This window comes from Desmodus rotundus, chromosome 6 (assembly GCF_022682495.2).
Source record: "Desmodus rotundus isolate HL8 chromosome 6, HLdesRot8A.1, whole genome shotgun sequence".
Lineage (NCBI taxonomy): Eukaryota > Metazoa > Chordata > Mammalia > Chiroptera > Phyllostomidae > Desmodus > Desmodus rotundus.
Genome location: NC_071392.1, coordinates 41,239,550 through 41,261,119, shown reverse-complemented (window position 1 = coordinate 41,261,119; position 21,570 = coordinate 41,239,550). Strand labels below are relative to the sequence as shown.

The following is a 21,570-nucleotide window of genomic DNA, read 5'->3' as shown; positions in this document are numbered from 1 at the left end:
GTGGGAAAATGTAGGTTTACAGGTGTCCAACTGTATACAACTAAATAGTACAATAATTAACAAATAACAACACAAGAATAAACTCTGTGTTTCACGTACTCACAACTGTGAACCTACCTTTCTCCCACCCCAGGACATTTATCCGATGCTATAAATTATCCTTTAAGCACTACTTACACTGCATCTCATTACTTGTGTTTTCATTTTTGTTCAGTTTAAATATTTTAAAATTTCTCTTGAGATTTCTTCTTTGATTCATATGTTATTTAAAAGCATGTTGTTTAGCTTCCAGCTATTTTTATGTTATTGATTTCTAGTCCTATCTATTGTGGTCCGAGAGTGGAGATTATGTGATTTCTACACTTTAACTTTGTTAAGGTGTGTTTGATGACCCAGAATGGGGCCTACGTTGGTGAATGTTTCATGCAAGCATGAGGAGATTGTGTGTTCTGCCGTTGGATGAAGTAGTCTGTAGATCTCTATTATATCAAGTTGATTGATGATGTTGTTTGTTCAAATATGTCTGTATTGATTTCCTGCCTGCTGGATCTGTCCATTTCAGATAGAGGGGTGTTAAAGTCTGTGACTGTGAGAGTGAATTCATCTATTTCTCCTTGCAGTTCTACCAATCCTTGCCTCATGTTGTTGCTAGGCACATACACCTTAAGAATTGTGAAGACTCCTTGGAGAATCGACCCCTTTACCATTATATAATGGCCCTCTTTATTATTATTTCTCCTTCAGTCTCTTAGAGTGCAAAATTCTAGGTGGGTGGTTATTCCTCTCGATACTTTAAATATTTCACTCCACTCTCTTCTTGCTTGCGTGTTTTCTGATGAAGGCACAGATGAAATCCTTATCTTTACTATTCTATCAGGTAAGGTGATTTTTTTCCTCTTTTTTTTTTAGGACTGATGTTCAGAACTGATCTTTTGTAATTTGAATATAATATGTCTAGATGTCATTTTGTTTTATTGTGTTGTGTTTGTTTGTTTGTGTGCATTTATCCTGCCTGGTGCTCTCTGAGCTCTCTGAATCTGTGGTTTGTTATCAGACATTTATTTAGGAAATTCTAAGTCACTATTCTTTCAAATATTCCTTCTGTTTCTTTGTTTCTTCTCCTGGTATTCCCATTACACATACATTATAACTTCTTTTTCTAAAGTGGTTTGCTAATCTTATGTTTCCCCTTATATATATATATATATATACCTACATATATGCAAATTGTTTTAAAATAATTTGAACTTCAGTATTTCACTTATTTTTAAATAAAAGTAACATATTTATATGTAAAACAAATTGAAATTATAATAAAAATAATAAATGAAAAGTAAAAGATTATCTTTTCTTCCACACTAGTTTCTTTCTCCCCAAATGCTTGTATATATATATTCTCAGGTAAAAAAAAAATATGCTTATACTCATAACATGAGAATATATAACTAGAATTCATACCTACATGAATTCTTTTTTAATCAGATTTATTGAGGTGACATTGGTTAATAAAACTGTACAGGTTTTAAGTGTACAACTCTGTGACACACCATCCACATACTGCATTCTACACTCACCAACCAAAGTCTTTCTGCCACCATTTGTCCCCCACTTGGCCAAGATCTGGGAGCAGCCCAAATGCCCATCAGGAGATGAGTAGATAAAAAAAGCTGTGGTACATTTACACAATGGAACACTACTTAGCCTTAAAAAAAGAAGGAAATCTTACCTTTTGTGACAGCATGGATGCACTTGGAGAATATTATGCTAATGAAATAAGCCAGTCAGAGAAAGACAAGTACCATATGAACTCACTTCTATGTGGAATTTAATGAATAAAATAAACTAACAAACAATATGGAAACAGAATTATGGATACATAGAACAGAATGACAGCTGTCAGAAGGGAGCAACCTGGGGGATTACATAAAAAAGGGGAGGGGATTAAGAAGAAAAAAACACAGATGTGGACAATACGTTACAACTTTTGTACTTGTCCCATATTTCTTACATATTCTATTCTGTTTTTTTAATTTCTTTTTTTCTTTGCGTTTCAGTTTTTGGAGATTTCTATCAAAATATCCTCAAGCTCAGAAATTCTTTCTTTTGCTGTCCAGTCTACTAAATCCATCAAAGACATTTTTCATTTCTGTTAGTGAATTTTTTTTTTAATCTCTGGCACTTACTTTTTTTTTTTTTTCTTAGAATTCTTCTTTCTCTGCTTACATTGCCCATCTGTTCTTGCATGCATTCTGCTTTATTTATTAGATTCCTTAGCATCATAATTCTGGTTGTTTTAAATTCCCATTGTGATAATCCTAACATCCCTGCCATATCTCTGAGTCTAGTTCTGCTGCTTGCTTTGTCTCTTCAAACTGTGTTTTTTGTTTTGTTTTGTTTTTGTTTTGTTTTTGCCTTCTAGTATGCCTTGCAATTTTACTGGGCAAAGGAAACTACTGTAAATAGGCCTTTAATAATGTAGTGGCAAGGTGTGGGGGGGAAGGATAAACTCCTATCAGTTTGGAGAGCATGTGCCCCTGGACTGTGAACTTCACAAGGGCTCCTCAGTTCTCCCTCATTCTCCGTTAGGTGGGACAGGAGGTCTGAAGTGGCCTGGGGTTGTGCACGTACCTTTCTTTAGTTTCCTCAGGTTCTGATAGACACCCAACAGGTTAGGCTCTGGTTAAATGGTGTCTGCTGAGGCCAAACCTTGTAAGAAGAACAAAGTGCTCTGTCAGCTTTCAGAGTTTCCTTTCCCATCCCCCTGCAGGAAGCATGAGGGGATTTTTCTGATACTCACTGTGGGTCAAGTTCCAGGAGGTAAAACTCATCAAAGTAGAGGGCCCTCCTATCACTGGCTTTCCTTGGAGTTTTTACATCTCAGATGTGTTCACGTGGAGCCTCCAGCAATGTGTCAATTATAGTTTAGGTTTTCCTACCCTGGCTGTGGTTCCCACAGAGGTTTCTGCTCTGGTAAGTTGTGATTCTCTGTATTTGCCTTTACATTTCTCCAGTTTGGGGGCAACTGTTTCCCCCTCTATGACTTTCTCTTAGGGATCTAAAAAGAGTTGTAGATTTTTTAGTTTGTTCAGCTTTTTACTTGTTGCTAGGATGCAGGGGTGACTTCCAAGTCCTCACATGTGAACCAGAAATTTGAAGTTGAGTCTTCATTTTTAACTCTTAAAATTTCTCCCAAGCCCATGACTCCTTCTCATTCATATTTTCACTACTTTTGTTCATTTATTTCTCCTCTGATTTATTGTGTTAGCATACTAACTGGTGCCATGCTTTTCTTATTGTTCTTCCTCTATGCATTAAAATATATTAGTATAGATTCACATACAGATATTTTAACATTCAATAATTTCCCTAGATCACATATGGACACACTTGTGATTTGTGATGAATTTGAGGACAGAAAATTCTTAGATTGTCCAAAGGGTTACCACTTTCTCCACACACACAAGAATAAAGTAATCCAGAAATATAAACTTTTTAAATAACTTTAGAATGATTTTCAAAGGGAGGTTGTACTGCCATAACTCAAAGTTATTTCATTTGTTACTATTCATTCTTCTTTGCAGTGAATAAGCTGAAGATCACTTCATTAAACCAGATCTTGCAGGGAATTAGGGAAAGACCATGAGCACTTAGCATCAGGGGGGTGTGGAAATCATGACACTGAATGGGAGAAACTGGACAGAATAGATAAACTGGAGGCACACACTAGCACAGTAAATTTCATTCACAGGAGTGGCTCATTGGCTTCTGAACGTAAATCACCTTACTAATACGATTACTCTTCTCATCACCTTCCTTCACCTATAACACTAGGAGTGTGCTTTGAGAAGAATACCCACATGGCTTTGCTGGGGTAACAGTTATTCCAAGAGAACCACGGGTGAGAAATAAATTAACTGTACATGTTCAGCATATATTACTTCTGGGGAAGAACATACATACTCTTACTCACTCAAACCCTCTCACTTCCTCAACCGCTCAGACTGCCAGATAGAGATCTTGTTTGACTCAGCTGCTCAATTCAGCAAGCAGCCTTGCTACAGTGCACTGGGCCCTTCATGACTCAGCTCCCCATCCGCTGTTCTTGTCACCATTCCACCCCCTCTACACCACACCCCCACGTTAGTCATACTAAGTGTCCCAGCCCCTCAGATATGACATTGTTTCTCTGGACTCCAGGGATTTTGCACACACTGCTCCCTCTGACATGATTTGCTCTTAAATTTTCATATGAAAGTGAGGAATTTGTATTTTGAATTATATGACTACTTTTTCTAAAAGTGATTAATTTTTTAAATTTTCCAGTAATATTCCAGAATGAACACACATGAAAGGATGTTTTCTTTTTAGATGTATGAATTAACAAAAATGAAAATGTTTCTTGCAGAAGACTTTAAAGACAGTTTGTGAGTTGTTTGCCCATTACTACATTTTTTCAGGTTTTATTTTTTAGATTAGTTCTAATCAAATCCCAAGACCTTGGGGAACTGTTTTCCTAATTCATATGCTTGTTTTCTGGCTTATATCACACAGGTTGTATGCTCTAGTATTTTATAGTAATATGAGTAGGTTTTGCAAATTGGGCTAAGAAATCTGAGGTTTTTCATTTATACCCTTTAAAATACTCCATGAAAAAAACTTTCTTGCATTGACTCTCTTAGAGGCGATCAAGTGCAGAGGAGGATACTGAGGTCTCACTGGACTGATAAGAATCTCTAAAATACATTTTTTCCCCTTGACTGCATCTGCAATTTGCCCACAGCCTGACTCCTTGAGTGATTTCTACCTACTGACTCAATCATCTTGACAACCAGCCAAAAGGAATTTCAAGGTTAACACAAAAGGCACATTCAGTTTTTTCTACACTCCTGGAAAAGCATTTCCCAGCACAATGCTATCTTGATTTTAGTTTAATATCCCACCTAAAAAAATGTGTGGAGTGAAAAATGGGGAGATTTGGGGTTTTGAATTTTTGTGGTTCTGAGGTTCTCTAATCCTTGTTAGAACCTCCCCCCCACCCCTCATTCTCATCCCACCCCACTGGACCACCATGCCTTTTCTGCTTCCTTCTCAATTTCCTGGAAATTCAGGAACCGAACTGAAAGATTCTTCTGAGCAGGGAACATGTTGTGCTTCTTTAAATTTTCGTTTCCTCTATAGTCCCTGAGGCATAGAAAACTCTTAAAACATACGTCTTGGTTTCTGACTGCTTTACTGATTAAATGCCCATGTAAATGAAAGAATAAATGCATAATCATAGTTATTATTGTAGATGCTTTCCTACTTTGCTCATCCTCTTATTCTTTCAAGTTTTTTAGGGGACAGTCACTGTAATTATCTTATTTTTCACTATATTTTGAATTTTTTTAAATCCTTAACATTATTTTGATTTAAACCCTACTATTTATTTTAAATGCCTCAAATTTAAGAGTAAGTTATTATATAAAACTTGTTTGCCCTTTAAATATTTGAAACCAATATTGTTTTCTTTTTTTGTTTTCTGTTCTTTCCCTTGTATTTTGGAAACATTGGGCCCATGAAAAGCACAGTTTGTTCAGGTCATGGAGATGTTTCTCAGAGGAAATACAGGCCACTTACTTGTGCTACTTTATCTTTTCCTCAAAGGTTTTCAAGAAGTAGCACCCAGAATGCGTTATCCTTAAGGACAATTGGGCCATGCTTTGTTTTGCTTGCTGTCTCAAACTAGTTTATGACTCTATGAATAATAATAAGAAATTAAAGAAGAAAAAATATACCTGTCAGAGGAGCAAAGTGAAAGTGAAAAGGAAACAATAAACAAAATAGTGATTGATCAAAATGTAAATTAAGTGTATTATAAAGTAAGATGTTAATAAATTATAACATCTAAGAAAAGCATAAAAGTTTATGATATCTGGGGAGAAACAGAAACTTAAAATTTTATGACTGGATGACATGAAGAGACTGTATACTAACTTTTTTTTTTTCAAAATGGAACTAGTTTATTAGTTCCAAATCCAAACTTCCCCAGATCATTGTCCTCCTCATGCAGTTTGAGGATAGCTACTCATTTTGTGCTGGGCACCTTATATTATCAGACTTACTTTCCACAATAATCCTCTTGAGAGAGAGACTGGCTTCCTCCTGATACAGATTTAGCTAGGGCTCAGAGAAACTAAGACTCTTGTCTAGTCACACAGCTACATAAGTGGCAGCATGGAGATTTCAGTCTAGAACAACCCGATGCCTTCTCCACAGCACGTGGTCTCTCTCTTTTTTAAATTGTTCAATTACAGTTGCTCCCATTTTACCCCCATTACTCTCCCCTGCTCTACCCACCCATACCTCCCATATTCAATCCCACACCCCCACATTGTCTTTGTGCATGGGTCCTTTATACATGTTCCTTGATGACCCTTCCCCGTGTTTCCCTGTTATCCTCTTCCCCCCTCCCCTCTGGTCAATGTCAGTTTGTTCTTTATTTCCAGGTCTCTGGTTATATTTTGCTGGCTTTTTTGTTTTGTTGCTTAGGTTCCACTTATAGGTGAGATCATATGGTATTTGTCTTTCACCAATTGGCTTATTTCACTCAGCATAATGCTCTCTTTTTCTAGCCATGTTATTGTGAATGGTAGTAATTCCTTCTTTCTGCAGCATAGTATTCCATTGCATAAATGTACCATAGTTTTTTGATCCATTCATTTACTGATGGGTACTTAGGCTTGTTTATAGCACTTGGCTATTGTAAATTGTGCTGCTATGAACATTGGGGTACATAAGTTCTTTTGAATTGGTGTTTTGGGATTCTTAAGGTATAATCCTAGTTGTGTAATTGTTGCATCAAAAGGCAGTTCCATTTTTAGATTTTTGAGGAAATTCCATACTGTTTTCCACAGTGGCTGCACCAGTCTGCATTCCAACCAACAGTGCACTAGGGTTGCCTTTTCTCCACAACTTCATCAGCACTCGTTTGTTGATTTGGTTATGATGGCCATTCTGACCCATGTGAAATGCTATCTCATTGTGGTTTTAATTTCCATCTCTCTGATGGCCACTGATGCTGAGCATCCTTTCATATGTCTCTGGGCCCTCTGTATGTCCTCCTTAGAGAAGTGTTTGTTCAGGTCCTTTGACCATTTTTTAACTGGATTGTTTGTCTTCCTGGTGTGGAATCATGTGAGGTCTTTATATATTTTGGACATCAATCCCTTGTCTGAGGCATCATTGGCAAATATATTTTCCCATACGGATGTTTCCTTTTTCATTTTGCTGATGTTTTCTTTAGCTGTGCAGAAGCTTTTTAATTTGATGAAGTTCCATTTGTTTATTCTTTCCTTTATGTCTCTTGCTCTAGGGAACATATCAGTGAAAATATTGCTGCATGGAATATCTGAAAGTTTCCTACCTATGTTCTCCTCTAGGACTTTTATTGTATCACGAGTCATATTTAATTCTTTTATGCACCTTGAATTTATTTTTGTGTATGGTGTAAGTTGGTGGTTGAGTTTCATTTTTTTTGCATGTAGCTGTCCAGATCTCTCAACACCATTTGTTGAAGAGGCTATTTTTACTCCATTATTATGCTCCTGCCCCCTTTGTCAAATATTAATTGAACAGGGAGACATGGGTTTATTTCTGGGCTCTCCGTTCTGTTCCATTGACCTATGTGTCTGTTTTTATGCCAGTACCAGGCTGTTTTGATTACAGTGGCTTTGTAATAGAGTTTGATATCAGGTATTATGATCCCTCCTACTTTGTTCTTCTTTCTCAAAATTGCTGTGGCTATCTGGGGTCATATATGCTTCCATATAAATTTTTGAAATGCTTGTTCTATATCTGTGAAACATGTCACTGGTATTTTAATAGGGATTGTGTTGAATCTATAAATTGCTTTGGGTAGTATATATATAGCAAATTTTTATGTCATGGTTTAGAGATTTGAATATTTATTTGAAAGTTATTTAGTCAGTTCAGGAGCAAGACAAAATTAGAATCCAGTTTTTCCTACTTTAAGCCAAGTTCTAGCATAACTTTAAAAAGTTTATTGAATTTATCAATATAAGCTCTCAGAGAAGAAAACGTTTTGCTGTCTTCACCGCGGTGTCTGTGGGTGGAAAGCGATGCCTGACCAAGGAGTGCTCTCACTCATGTTTGTGGGAGACACGCACATGTACTGAACTCATTCATGCAGATTGGTGTTTGAGATGTTTGTCACAAAGCTTCTGTGTTAAATAATAAGGTTCAAGATATATAAGTGTCCTAAATGATTTGACACTTTTCTTTAATACATGTAAATTTTTGGTAGATAATTTGAATTATATATAAATACTGATATTTGAGCATTTTTGACCTACAAACATGGTAATTATGTGCTTTAATTTAAAAACCACTGACATAAGTTCAATAATGTATAATTCTAAAAATTAAAAACAAGATAAGAAAATGAAACTAGACCACCTTGTATACCATACACAAGAATAAATTCAAAGTGCATTAAAAACTGAACTGTTAGACCTAAAAACCATAAAATTCCTAGAAGAAAACATAGGCAGGAAAATCTTGGACATTGGTCATAAAAATTTTTTTTATCTGATCTATCTCCCCAGGCAAGGGAAACAAAAGAAAAAATAAACAAATGGGACTGTATTAAACTAAAATGTTTCCTCTGCACGGAAAAGGAAACCATCAACAAAATAAAAAGACAACCCATTAAATAGAACATATTTGTTGATATATCTGATAAGGGATTAGTATCCAAAATTTATAAGAACTTATGAAACTCAACACCAAAAAAACTACAATCCAATTTAAAAAATCAGCAAAGGATCTGAATAGACAATTCTCCAAAGAGGACATACAGATGGCCAATAGACATGTGAAAAGACACCCAATATCACTAATCATCAGAGAGATGCAAATTAAAACCACAGGGAGATATCACCTTACACCTGACAGAATGGCGATCATCAGTATATCAACGAACAACAAGTGTTGGTGAGGATGTAGAGAAAAGGGAACCCTAGTGCACAGTTGGTGAGAATGCAGAGATGCAGCCACTGTGGAAAGCAGTATGGAGACACATCAAAAATTGAAAATGGAACTGCCTTATGACCCAGAGATTCTACTTCTAGGAATTTATTTGAAGAAACCCCAAAACACTAATTGGAAAGAACAAAAGAACCCCTATGTTCCTTGCAGCATTATTTACAATCAACAAGATATGGAAGCAGCCCAAGTGTCCATCAATAGATGAGTGGATAGTACAATTATGGGACATTTATATAATGGAATACTACTCGGCCATAAAAAAAGAAGAAAATTTTACCCTTTGTGACAGTGTGGATGGATCTGGAGAACATAATGCTAACTGAAGTAAGCCAGTCAGAAAAAGACAAATACCATGTAATTTCACTTGTATCTGTTATCTAATGAATAGACTGTACTAACGAGCAAAACAGAGACAGACTCACAGATAGAGAGCAGCTCTTTGGGGGGATAGTTACATGGTGTAAGGATGAAGCAAAAATGGAAAAGAACTCATGGACATGGACAACAGTGTGGTGACTGTGGAGATAAATGGCAATGGAAAAATATAATAAAATAATAATAATTCTATATTATTTTGGAAAAATAATATATCAGTCATGCTAATGATCTCTGATAATACTCAAAAGCTGATTTTATCTGACTAGACCTGATGACTTAGCATAAGAATCATCCTGGAAGCTTGTTAACATGTAAATTTTTGAGTCCCTATTAATTGAGGTTCCCGCTAGAGAATCAGATCTGAACTCCTAGGCATGGCCGGCAAGGCCCTCTGACTCAGTTCATCACATCAGTGTGGTGTCTGTCACCATCTCTCCACCAGCCCCATTCTACTCCCACCACTGTCATTAACACATTGCGTACTCTAAACTGTCCCTGTCTTTGCTATCTCGATCTGAGATGCTGAACCAAGTTTGTCAAATTAATGCATTTTCTAAGCCATTTCTTCACAAATTTATTTGTTTGTTTATTACCTGTCTCCCCCTGTAGCTAATAAAATCCCCAGTGGCAGGACCATTCACTGACATTTACCAAGACCCTGTAATTTTCATGACTTCATTCAACTGGGGGCAAGTCAGGGTTGAGTTTGTAATTGAAGGTTAAGGGTTTTCTCCATAGGTAAAGACTGACTTAGTTTCATAGCTTTGTTTCTCCTTCTCTTACACTTATTCTCTAGTTTCTATATCTCACTATACATTTTTGGTTTCTCTCAAAATGGCACATCATAAGTATGAGGGGGAACCCCAAAAAAACCTGGAGTTATCTTCTGGAAGGTGGGCCCCTTGTAGTACCAGCTTCCCCTGCTAGGTGAGTGTTCTAAGAACCCATTTGCATCAGGGCACCATTTGGCATTGTTGTGAGAGGCTGCATTTGGTTTCAGTGAGTTTTTTTTTTGAAGACTCAGTGCGCTTGCCCATTTCATGATGGGTAGTTTATGAGCGCAACAACCCACACTGTGAGTTTTCAGCAGTTTTTGACTAAAAAGAGCATGATCCCCATGCCCTACCCTCCCTATTCACCCTATCTTTCCCTGAGTGACTTTTTTGTTTCTCTGGATGAAAAAATTCCTCAAAGTACAACATTTTGTACTTTGGAATAGGTGAAACAAAAAATGGTAGAAGCACTAAAAGGCATCAAAACTGTTCTGAGCAGTGGGAAAAAAGTCTTGAAAGGTATGTTGCATCAAATGGAGAGTATTTTTAAGGTGACTAAAGTTCAAACATGGAAGAATAAATACACAATTTTTTACAAATAAATTCTGTTTGGGGGCTTCTCCCTTTGTAAATATTTCTTCATTAATTTTTAACCATTGTTTGTTACTATCTACCGCTTATGTGGTTGGAAAGCTCAACTTCATCTTAACTGGTGGTCGTGCCTTTTGTTTAATATAACTAGTTTATTACTATATTTATGAGTATTTTTATTTCATAGTGTATTATAACGATAATTCTCTTGGTATTTGTGCTCTGTGTAAAAAGAAATTGACTTTTGGAAGTATTTCAGAAACTTTGACCTGTAATTTACAACATTTACTTAATCACACAAAAGAAAACAAGCAAAAGAACATTTTTAAATGTCCCTAGAAGCTTTCCTCATTAACATCTAATTTTAGTGTTTTTCGGTTCCTGCTATTGGCAGTCTTAAGAGCTGCCAGTTCACACACTGCTTACAGACCTACATGGGAAGGCAATGAGAGCATATGGGACAAAGTTCTGTTTTTCATATTCTTCATTTTAACCTTTCCCTTGAATACTGAATCAGTGTGAAAGGAAATAAACACTTTTTGTCTCCGTTGCACAATGGGAGTGATCTCCTCCCTTTCCCCAGTGATAGTCAGGCTCCAGATGGTTGCTGTGAACTGCAAATCTGTAATCTGGTTGCCTCCCTAAGAAAAACTTGGCAGTCCTTACCAAGTACAGGACGGCTGTTTCTAAGATAATGAGCCAAAGGGCCAAGCGTTAGCCCCAAACTATTCACAGGACTTATGTCTCAAATTTGTAATAAGAAAGCTTGTGTCAAAGAACTGTTTTAAATTACATGGCATATTACACAGAAAGAAAAAAATAATTATTAAAAAGAGATTTAGGATAAACAGAGCATTATGTATATAACTGTCAAAACACTGGAACTATTACTATAGAATGTATTCTGAACAATTATCAAGATGTAAAATTTAAAGGGGAAATAAACAAGATTATTAAAAACCCACTGCTTTTTCTGAACTATATCTCCTGCTTCCAGGGAGGCAGGGGAAGGAAAAGAAAGAAGTTCTTGTTAAATCTATAAATCTTAAGATCTTTTGGAAAATCAAAGTATCTTTTAGAAAACCAAAAATCATTAAATATCATTTGCTCGATACTGGTTATTGTGAAATGGAATTGCCTAGATAGATATTTGCCCCCTATAATGTTCATAATTAATGGTTCTAAATTTTATTGACATCAGAATTAAAAATCAAAATTATCATTATTAAACCTAAGAGGGGAAAAGCATTCTAAATCTAAAAGAAGGAAGTTTTAATATTTTTTAATGATTACTCTACTTTGATGAATAATTGAGTTTCTCTTTTCTCCCAGAACTTCCCAGTGATCAGCCGGTGTGGCACAGTACTTGGTTCAATTACCCCCAAATCTTCCCTAATTTTAGTTTGCAATTTTTAAAAGTGGTTAGGAATACATGAATGACTCTTAAGAGATTAAGATAGGCTCTCTTAAGAAACTGTGTGAATTTGCACTGAAGAAATAAAACACCAATGACTTGTGTGGGAATAAAGTGCACGGGATCAAATAACGTATGTTTGCAGTGAGAAGGAAATGCTGATCCCTTCACAAAACAGCTGACAGAAAAACATTTTATTTAACGTCTTTATGCTTCATGTAATCTTTGTAACAGTAAAACCGGATGGAGTAAAAGTAAATGTTTTAGTCAATAATCTACAAGTCAGGAAGAAATTTGGGGGGAAAAGTACTTCGAGTATTCAAATCAATCATGATAGTACAGATATAGGGTCTCTAGTTTAAGAGAACCTGCTGTCCTTCAATTAAAACTTGTAAACATATAATTATTGGGATAAAAATCAAGAGGAAAACTCACCCAGCTATTTCCTGCCTTTCAATTAGGAATATAGACAGACCTTCCATTATGTTACTCTTCCTGTTCCCTTAGCATTAGCCTTCAACCTAATGACCCAGAGATAACCTTTCCTGATGAGTTTTTCATCAAGAATAAGTCAATATTAATTTTTCCTGTAGAAATTGAATTGAATCAAGGCTACTTATACTGACATTTCTCAAGACACTCTTCTAAAATGATTACTTTGAATAGCTTCATGCTATGTAATTTATCAAGACATAAAACATTTATAAGACTACAAAATCAATACTGCTGTATAATATACTAAGGTTTCTGTTTTTCTTGCTTTTCCCAATGCTGGGCTACAATTCTTGAATGAATTGATCGCATAGCTGTCACAGCATGCCTAATTTGGGAGTAATTAAGGCTCACAGTTGTTTGCTGCAGATGACTAAACATTTAGTGTGAAGTAAGACACTAATAGAACTAACAGAAATACTTTTCATGCATATTGGAAAACTACGTAGAAAGTTCTAACTCGACTTCCAGATACTATTTCTCAATGACTACTTATTTATGAGACCAAATATATTCTTATATGCTCAGTGATTTATTCTTTTTTCTATGCAATCATATCTCTTCATCTGTCCAACTTCCACATCTCTAATAAACTTTTTATTTTGCTCCATTCACCAAATCATATGACTTTTAACTCCATCATGACTCGGAGTGCTTTGACTTGCACATGTTTGAAATGTGATATGTGTGGTAATGGAGTGTAGGCGGAAGTGATTGTTGAATGTCCCTTGGCTGAAAACTCAGTTTAATCTTTTTATTTTTTACATGTCAATTACAGTTTACACTCATATTATTTTGTACTTAGCATTGTGGTTAGACAACAATGTACTTTACAATCAGATTTGAACCTTATTTTTTCCCCCATTTTTAAAAGTTTATTGTTATTCAAATATAATTGTCTGCCTTTTCCCCCACCACTCCCCCCTGACCCCAGCCGTCCCCACCTCCCTCCCCTGATTCCTCTTCCCCTTGGTTTTGTCCATGTGTCCTTTATAGTTGTTCTCAAAAACCCTGCCCCCTTTCCCCCCCATTATCTCCTTCCATCTCCCCTCTGGTTACTGTCTGTTTGTTCTTTATTTCCAGGTCTCTGGTTATATTTTGCTTGTTTGTTGTATCGATTAGGTTCCACTTATAGGTGAGATCATATGGTATTTGTCTTTCACTAACTGGCTTATTTCACTTAGCATAATGCTCTCCAGTTCCATCCATGCTGTGGCAAAGGGTAGGGGCTCCTTCTTTCTTTCTGCTGCGTAGTATTCCATTATGTAAATGTACCATAGTTTTTTGATCCATTCATTTACTGATGGGCACTTACGTTGCGTCCAGTGCTTGGCTATTGTGAAATTGTGCTGCTACGAACCTTGGGGTGCATAGGTTCTTTTGGATTAGGGTTTCAGGGTTCTTAGGATATAATCCTAGTGTGGAGTCACCAGGTCAAAACACAGTGAACCTTAATTGATGCATTTTGGATATAAACAATGATCTGATAGGGAATTATGTGTCACCAAAATGTCTTCATTCATCTAGAAAACTGTCAACAATCTATGGGAATTTTTCATTTTCTTTTTCCAATTTTTCACCAGCTTCTAATGGTAAAAAATATTTCCTTATAGTGTTTCATCTTTGCTTTTGCTTATTTATATTTTATTTTTCTTCACCAATTCCTTTTAAAACCAATTTTGCTCATAGACAACATGTATAAGATGGGTGGCTCTCTTTTTCACTCCAGTAACTATGCATATTTGGTGCTATGGGCTGAATGTGTCCTCCTGATATTCATGTTAATGCCTTAATCCCCAATGTGACGATGATTTGGAGATGGGATCTTGGGGAGGTCATTAGGTTTAGATGAAGTCATGAGGGGAGAGCCACTATGATAGAATTAATGCCCTTATAAAATGACAAGGCCTGAGCTCTGTCTGTCTGCAAGAAAGGAGCTTTGTATAAACCAGGACCTTACCACGAACAATGATGACACCCTGCTCTCAGACTTCAGGCTCCAGAACAGTGAGAAGTAAATTGTTGTTTCAGCCACCCAGTCTACAGTTATATGTTATAGCACCTTAGCTAAGACATTAGGGTTTAGTGTCTGAGGGTTTTTTTTTTTTTGAGTTGCTTATATTGTATGCCTAGATGAGTGAGGCATGCACTAAGCTCACATGGAGCTTATTATAGTCTAGTAAGCAGAAACCAGTATATATACACCAAATGACTACAATACAAGCCAAAAATTAATAGGTAGCATGAGAACAACATCTCATCTGCCATGTTAAAAAGGAAAAGGAAGAAGAAGAAGAAGAAGAATAGGAAGAAGAAGAAAAAGCAGGAGAAGGAGGAGGAGGAAGGAAGGAAGAAGAGGAGGGGTGAAAAGAATGTATATTTCCAGGTTAGGGAGTTGTTTTATACTTGAGGAACAAAGTAGATTACTTTAAAAATATTTTTAATATTTATTATCAAAGTTTCAAAAATACAGAAATTGGAAAGAATAGTGAAATCCATATACAAAATCCCTATGTTCCACTATTATTAACTTTTGCCATAATTGCTTCAAAAATGTAGATTTTGGGGGTGGCAACTGGCTCCGGTGTCTGAGGAGCTCCTGCTTATTAGGGGGTTCTAGCTCATGTTTTCTGGCTGCACGTATGATCATCCCTGTGAGACTTCACTGACTGTTTTATCAAGTGTCTTCCTCATCCCTAACGTGAAATCCTTCAACATGGACCTGCTACTTTATCTAAGACATGACCAGCAATGAATAAGTAGTAAGACATGTGCTAATTAGAAGGCTCACTTGAACAGTGTGGGGAATAAAAAAGCATCTTACAAAAATGGGTTTTGGGAGTGACCTGAAGAATTCACGTGCAGCTGTATTAACATTGAAAGACTGGGAATTACGGTTACTGGAACAGTGAAGAACTTTATGACCCTGAGGATAAAAAGTGATAAAAAGAACACATTTACTTTACAGAACCTTTGTAATCAAGTTGATAAGGAAAGTACTTTCCGAATGAATTATGCCAGCAATGTATCCAAGTCTTAGCTACTTACGATTCATTAGACAGAACGATTTAGAAGGATAATGAAAACACATGCAGAGGACCTAAATTCTGGACCTTTACAGAGGCTTGCCATGATAATCAAAGATAAGTAGCAGGTGAATAAAAGTTACATAGGTGTTCATCAGCAGATAGAGGCAGAGATGATCAAAGTTACAAAGACAGAATTAGATAAATTAAAACCCAGCTATAGACAAGTAATAAAAGAAAGAAATTCTGCCAAAGGGAAATATAAAGAAGCTTTAGCTAAAGGGAAAGAAACTGAAAATGCCAAACCATTAGTACAAAGCCACAATGAAAGTTCATAGGTTGCATTATCAGTATGTATTGGCATTGGAACGGGCACAGTTTCATCGGAGTCAGTATTGTGACATCACACTTCCTCTTCTTCTGGACTCCTTACAAATGGTGCAAGAAGAAATGGTAAAAGCACTAAAAGGCATATGGATGAATACAGCCAGATAACTAGTCTTGTTTTGGAGGGAAGAGTGAATGTTCATAAGGAAATTCAAATGTCGGTTGAGCAGATAGACTCTAGTGCAGAATGTAATGAATTCATAGATGTTCACAGACCGACAGCTGCTAACGAGCAAGAAACTGAGTTTGATGCTTCCTTAGTAGAAAGAAGAAAATGAAAAGCTTCAGGTAAATGATATTATGTGGAATAATTTAATGGCAGAAAGTTTGCAAGTAATGTTGACAACTCTAGCAGAAGAACTTAAGCAGACACAAGAGATACTTTTTCCTTTTCTTTTTTTACAATATATTAACAGTTTATTATTTTTTAACTTTTTTTATTGTTCTTCAAGTACAGTTGTCTCCACTTCCCCCCCACGAACTCTCCCCTACCCCAGCCATCCCTACTCCCCACCCTTGATCCTACCCGCCTTGGTTTTGTCCATGTGTCCTTTATAGTTGTTCCTGAAAATCCTTTCCCCTCCCTCCCATTATCACCCCCACCCCCAGTTACTGTCCATTTGTTCTTAATTTCTATATCTCTGGTTATATTTTGCTTGCTTCTTTGTTTTGTTGATTAGGTTCCACTTACAGGTGAGATCATATGGTATTTTTTTTTTCAGCACCTGGCTTATTTCACTTAGCATAATGCTCTCCAGTTCCATCCATGCTGTCCCAAAGAGTAGGAGCTCCTTCTCTCTTTCACAGCAGATACATTTAAACAAGGAGGAAGGAAGCTTTCCTGGAGCTAGAAGAAAGAATTGAGGAATCTTCTAAGACATATGAAAAGAAGGCTGATACTGTGCTTCTCATAAGCCAAAACCAGACACTTGAAAAGCTGTAAGTTAGTACAGCAGCTGAGGTGCACTGAGACAAAATTTACAGCACAGAAAATAGAGCAAAAAGTGAAAGAAAATGATGGAAAAGAGCGACCTCCAGTAATAAAGTATGAAGAAGATGCATGACCGGCTATATCTATGGAAAGAAAGAAGAGGCTATCCAAATTTGAGTCTATTTGTCATTCAATTTCTGGAATAATTAGGTCTCTAAAATCTGTGTTGGGCTCTTCAACATTCTGTGATGTGACCTTTATACATAAGACCACCTGGCAGAACAGGAATGGTACCGCGGTGCAACTCCCAGAATGGAAGCACAAGATCTGTTAAAACAACAAGGAGTCTTCTTGGTGTGAGAGTCACAGGGAACCTGGTAATGTGTCATTTCTGTATATTCTGGTGCACAAAGGAGACACTTTTTCATACAAAGTGTTGATAATATGTATTGATTTGAAGACACCGTTTTCTTTCAAACATCCCTCAACTTATGTATCATCTCTATACAACAAAACAGGTCATCACTAAGAAACCAGGGGTAGTTCTGCTGAATCCCATTTCTAAGGAGAAGAAATGGGTTCTTAATCATGAGGATGTCATATTGGAAAAATTACTGGGCAAGGAAAATTTGGGGGAAGTACTTAAAGGCATATTAAAGGATAAAACTGCTATTGCTGTTAAAACACGAAGATCTTCCTCAGGAACTGAAAGTACAATTTTTACAAAAAGCCAAAATTCTCAAGCAATATGATCTCAGTAGTCAAAGTTATAGGAGTTTGCACACAAAGACAGCCTGTCTACCTCCTACAGTTCTGATTCCAGTATACCAGAAGTTTCGCTTCACTTTGTTAAAAGTCCTACCATACGTGGCAAGCCTATTTAATATAAGATGCTCTGAATTTTTCTCTAGAAAACAGAGGTCTTTTTCGAAGAGTTGTTTGGAGAAAATTTCTAGCATGTTGGGTTGAATGGCTTTACAGGGAAGGAAAAAAATAAAAGCAAGTAGGAGGTTTAGGGAGCTAGATCTGAGAGCCACATGAGTGCTAATGAAATAATGTTGAGCACAGGGAATGGAGAAGGACAAGACATTGTATTTTATAAGTTAACTTGCTGGGATATGGCAACTGATGATTTGGATCACAGGGGGGAAGGAAGAGTCAAAATGAAGAAAAGAATAATAATAAACTCTACTGAATACTTACCTTATGTCAAGCGTGATGCTAAATATTTTATTTAAATTATTACATTGCAAAGTCTGTAAACCTCAGGGTCAAATACCATGGGTTTCCTATTTTAAAAAAGAAGAAACTGAGGGAGAAGAGAGTTAGAACACATTAATAAAAAGAACTTGCAAGTAGAAGACTATGTTGCAAGTCCAAACTTGTATTGTTCTACAATCTCTAATTTTTATATAATTCCTTACTAAAATATACTTATTATTTTTCTTGTTTTTAATTTAATTTATTGGGGTGACAGTGGTTAACAAAACTATGCAGATTTTAGGCGCACAATTCTATAACACATCATCTGTACACTGTATTGTGTGTTCCCCACCCCACGTCAAGCCCATCTTTATTTATCATACTACATGCTCTTCTACCTCTGTAAAATGCATTTAAAAATAGAAGATTTTTGAGTCTGAGTGAGTGAGAAATATGATGCTATTAATAATGACAAGAGGAAAATCTAGACATGAAGATTGAAAATGAGCTTGGTTTGGAACGTATAGCAGAAAGTCTGGTTGTTCTTCAATACTCATTCTCCTCTTCTTCCGTAGTAAATTACATTCTAATTTTTAATTGACATTGGGTTGTCAAGAATAAAGAACGCACTTTGCAGCTTCTCTTGAGAACAGGTGTTGACATATGACAAAATTCTGGTCAGTAGGAAGTAGGGCAAATGCTAAGTTCAGTGTCCAGGGAATGTCATTAATGGACAAAGCTATGTTTCTCTCCCACACCTTTTCCTGATAGATGGAAGGCAGAGGTCATGGCTGAAGCTTCAGCAGGAATTCTGAAAGGTTTATCTTTAGTACCATGAGACCGGAAGCTACCACCAGGGAATTGGATAAAAGTAGCCTGGATCCTTGCCACTGTGAAATAAGAGAATAAAGTTCTTAAAATTATTATTAAACTGGAATTTCTGCCATGGGAAGCATAATCTCATCCTACCAGATATGAATATACTTATTTTGATTTCTCTTCCTCATTCTTTTTTCTATTCTGTAAAAGTAAAATAAATGCATTCAATGTATAAATGGCTATATTTTTATTTACATTGTCTTTATTCATAATCTTAGATATGATGAATTATTATTTTTAGTCATATGGTTATTAATATTTCTTTCTTCTATAAAAGTATTTCACATAAGTGAAAAGAACTTCAAGGTCAGATAAAATTTAGCATTGAATCTCACCTATGCCATGTATTAACTGTATGTCAGCAAAATTTCTCAATCTCTCTGAAAATCATTTTACTCTTTGGTAAAATAAAGATGATATTTGCCTCAAAATTGCTGTGTAGATTAAATGAGCTAATATATAGAAAATGGTAAATAAATTTTAGTTATCCTCTAGCTTATGAACAATGCCTGGGACACAAGTGATATTTATTACGTGAATTCCAGCTCTAAAAATGAAAATTTCTGAATTAGTTTAGGTATTGTTTAAGACTGCATTGTGAAAAGGGTGAAGGGTTTGCAGGAACAATTATAAAGGACACATGGACAATAACAAGGGGGGCTCAAAACAGGGAGGGAGGTGGGGAGAGTTGGGGTGGTGGTGATGGGAAGGGCAGAAAACTGTACTTGAATAACAATAAAGAAAGTTTAAAAAAAAGAGGTCAAATATAAAAAACAAAAACAAAACAAAACAAAAAAGACTGTATTGTGAAAACTCTGGTCAAGAGAGGCTGAGCTCTTTTTTGCTGCCCTGCTGGAAAGATGACCACCACCTCATCCAGCTCCACCACCAGCATGGCAGGGAAAAGCAAAGACCAGGCCAGGTCCAGAGATTCAGCCCGAAGCAAGCACAATAGAAGGCTTGGTGGTATTAAAGATTATCAAACATTATCAAGTAGGACAAGGAATTGAGGTGGTTCAAGGAGTGATTTTGGGCCTGACTGTAGAAGACAGACTTGAAATTACCAGCTGCTTTCCTTTCCCCCAGCACATAGAAGATGATGCTGATTATGTCGAAGTCCAACGTCAGATGGAAATGATGAAGAGCCTTCACCGTGGAAACATTGACCATCTCCACCTGGGCTGGTACCAGTCCACACACTATGGCTCATTCCTCACTTGGCACTCCTGGATTCTCAGTTCAGTTACCAGCATACCATTGAAGAATCTGGCATTCTCATTTACCATCCCATAAAAACTGCCCAAAGGTCTCTCTCAGTGAAGGCATACAGACTGATAGCCACACTGATGGAAGTTTGTAAAGAGAAGAATTTTTCTCCCGAAGCATTGAAAAAGGAAGTGTCACCTTTGAGCACATGTTTGAAGGGCTTATTGTAATGAAAAATCAATATCCTAATGTAGGAGCTTGAGAAGAAGTCAGCTATAGCAGATAAACACGAATTGTTCAGTCGTGCTAATAGCAATCATTGGGAAAGAATCTACAGTTGCTGATGGACAGAGTAGATGGAATGAGCCAAGATTAGTTAAATATAACGCATACTTGAGGAACACAAGTGAACAGCAACAGCAGTAACACCAGTATCAGCAGCATCTCCAGCAGGGGAATATGCCATGCCCGAGTTGAGGAGAACCCCCATATCTGGAGGAGGATCTGTCCAGACTTTTCAAGCCACCCCAACCCCTCCAGCCAGGATGGATTCTCTGCTCACTGCAGGCCAGGTTAACACTTACTGCCAGAACATCAAAAAATTCACTGTCCAAAACTTAGGCAAACTTCTCATGGCCCAGGCTCTTCAAAAATGCAACAACTAATGAAGGAAGTTTCCAGAAAAAAAAATGAAGTGACATGGACTCTTGAAAGAAATACATTTGCATGTTGAAAAGCCTTTCTAGCAAATAATAAATTATAAATAAAACAAATAACAAAAAAGGGCTGAGTAGCTATTACCATTTTGCCCCCCAGAGTTGAATATAACTCAATTTCTATGTACCTTTTGATTTAAACTTTTGTGAATGAAAACGCTTCATAGAGAACTAAGCTCCTCAATGAAGAAGGACTTAAATTTGCATGCAATCTCTCAAAATTTACATACAGTACTTAGATATCACGAAAGTAACAAACATTTGATTTTATAACATATTTTCTCTTAATTCTGGTTCTTAGTTGAACTTCAGTGGACTCCTCTTATAAGTTTATACTACTGTACCATATTTAAAAGGCAGTAGTCATTTTGAGCTAAAGATGCTAATATCAGAATTGTTTAGATAATTATTATAATAAATAAATATTACTGCTAATATATTCATGAATATATTACTAGCCAGAAAACCTTCAGTGAAATTCAAATGTTCCTGGAATCAGTAATGAGTTCTATATGGCATATCTGCTTTG

General features: G+C 36.4%; 2 pseudogenes; both read left to right on the top strand.

The window, feature by feature from the left end:
* The first annotated feature begins 397 nt into the window (after positions 1-397).
* LOC112302524 (eukaryotic translation initiation factor 3 subunit H pseudogene) lies at positions 398-21,102 on the top strand (annotated as a pseudogene).
* Positions 15,522-17,854, top strand: LOC112302508 (tyrosine-protein kinase Fer pseudogene; annotated as a pseudogene).
* Positions 21,103-21,570: the final 468 nt, after the last annotated feature.